Source organism: Orycteropus afer, unplaced genomic scaffold (assembly GCF_000298275.1).
Source record: "Orycteropus afer afer isolate SDZICR_OR568_19922 unplaced genomic scaffold, OryAfe1.0 scaffold00999, whole genome shotgun sequence".
Lineage (NCBI taxonomy): Eukaryota > Metazoa > Chordata > Mammalia > Tubulidentata > Orycteropodidae > Orycteropus > Orycteropus afer.
Window position 1 is genome coordinate 170000 of NW_006922586.1, and position 2406 is coordinate 172405.

Sequence of the window (2406 nt, forward strand, 5' to 3'; positions counted from 1 at the left end):
CCTCATCCAGCCCCCGCCTTAGAACTTCCCAGCTGGGGGCCTGCCCCGTGTGGAAGGCCAGAGACCTAGCTGAAAGGGCCCTTCTGGGGTGGGGACGCTCCCCACACAGGATTCTGGGAGATTCTAGGAGGAGTCAGCTCCGGCTCCGGTCTTGAGAGAGGTTCCATTTTAACACAAAAGATATGTCCCCGCCCCCGCCCTCCCTCAGGCTGTGAGGCTCCCTCTGGGGAGCCCTTCCCCCGTGAGGACCCTCAGGGTGTCCCCTTGTCCCAGCGACACAGCCCCTACAGGCTGACCCCACATTCAGGTCCCGAGTGAATACACACCCATCCTGCGTGGGGTGCAAGAGGGCCTGCCCTGGGCTGAGGCCACAGGCTTGCCGACCTGCAGTGTGGTGGGGACAGGCGCCGTGACGAGCCAGATAGTCAACTGACTCCATCTTGACACGCTGACACCCCCATGAAGTTTCTTTTCCTTAAGCTACAGGTCTAGACCACCCCATCCTGTTTCCACTGAAAGCCTGCAGGCCTAGACCACCCCATCCGTTCTGGCAGAACATGGAGACCTAGTCAAGCCCCTATGCCAACCACAGAGACAGACCACGATGCCAGGTGTTGCTCATGGGTGTGACTTGCTAGAGTAAGCATAATGCTTTCTCAGCTTCTGTGAAAGTCTGCTTGCAAAGGCTGGGTCCTAGTTGAAGCCCTCACAGCGAATGAGGCTCAGCCACAACGCCAAGGAGTTTCTCTGCAGGTGCTATTTGCTAGATTAGGTTTAACACTGCTCTCTGCTTCTGTAAAAGATTGCTTGCAAAGGATAGAAAAGAGACTCCATATTGCACCCCGGCCGCTCGTGGGTTTTATCTTTATAAACCCCGTGAAGCTGCTCTTTTGGGTAGAGAGTCCCTTCTGGCATGAGCCCCTCTCGACCCCGGAGAAGGACTCAAAGCTTGATTCAGTCTCAGAGTGTTTGGCAATCTCGTCTTTAATATATAACAACGGGAATCGCAGAGCAGCAGAGACCCCACTGTTGGTGCCCATGAGCCCCCCACAGCCAGGCATCTGGAGCAAGGTCTCCAGCAAGCCTCCGCTTCAGGCCTGGCCTCTACGTGCCCTGCCCTCTTGGCCCAGGACTATGTCCCGTACCTGCCCCAGAGGAAATCCCACCTCCACAGGGCAGCCTGTCCTGGACGCTGCTCCTGACACCCTCTCCCCCTCTGTGTGCCCCGTAACTCAGGGGAGACTGTCTGCTGGTCTGACCACACCCCTCTGGGGAGCCCTTCCCCCGTGAGGACCCCCAGGGTGTCCCCTTTTCCCAGCGACACAGCCCCTACAGGCTGACCCCACATTCAGGTCCCGAGTAAAATACACACCCGGAGCAGCACCTCTGGTCCAGGACTGGGGCTCCCCACTCCTGGGGGGGTTCTGAGGAGGGTTAGTGGGGGCCCACTCAGGGAGCCCCTGAGGCAGTCAATCCTTAACCTGTGGTCCATGAGACAGTAGAAGTCTGGAGGGAATGGACACCCAGGGTCCTACACCCCTGATTTAACCCCACATGCGGTGTAGACAACACAGGTGGCCTACCTGTCGGATAAGCTGTCCTCAGGCCAGGAGGGGCCCCTGCAGCAGGCTGTGTGCTGCCTGGTCGGGGAGTCACACCTGTGTCTGCAACACAGCAGGTTGGGGGAGAGGGGATTCTGGTGAGAACAAGCAAGCGTCTAAAATTGGGCCCTGAACCCCCAGATCGCATGCACATGCAAACGACCTTCCCCGTGGCCCCTGACCAGTGTCACCAAGCCCCACAAGTAGGGAAGGTGTACCAGTGCCCTGCGGCTGCAGGACAGGTCGCCACGGATGCCGCTCCTCAAATTTAACTCTAAAATCTGTAGAAAACTTTAATATCGCAACATCGGAATGACGAATAATCCAGTTAAGAAATGGGCAGAAGACACGAACCGATGCTTCACCCAAGAAGATGTGCAGGTAGCCAACAAAGCCGGGAAGAAACGCACCGTCACCCATTGCTGTTGTTAGGTGTCATCGAGTCAGCTCCGACCCATAGCAACCCCACATACAACAGAACAAAACACCACCTAACCCTGCACCACCCTCACAATCCTTGCATTAGACACTGTCGTTGTTGTTATGTACCGTGGAGTCAGCCCCAACTCATAGCGGCCCCTCCTTGGGTTTCCAAGGGGTATCCCTATGGAAGTAGATTGCCCAACCTTCCTTCTGAGGAGTAGCTGGTGGGTTTGAACCGCTAGCCTTCTGGTTAGCAGTCAAGTGCCTTAGGCACTATGCTACCAGAGCTCCTGCATTAGGCACTAGAGAAATGCAAATCAAAACATCTATGAGAGAGAGGCGGGGCAAGATGGCGGACTAGGCAGAAGGATTGCACAGACCC

The 2406-nt window shown here is 56.5% G+C and overlaps 1 protein-coding gene across 1 annotated transcript in view; it reads right to left on the minus strand.

Moving 5' to 3' along the window:
- SH3TC1 (SH3 domain and tetratricopeptide repeats 1) overlaps nt 1-2406 on the minus strand; it is a 159421-nt gene that overhangs the window by 133898 nt on the left and 23117 nt on the right. The window lies entirely within an intron of this gene.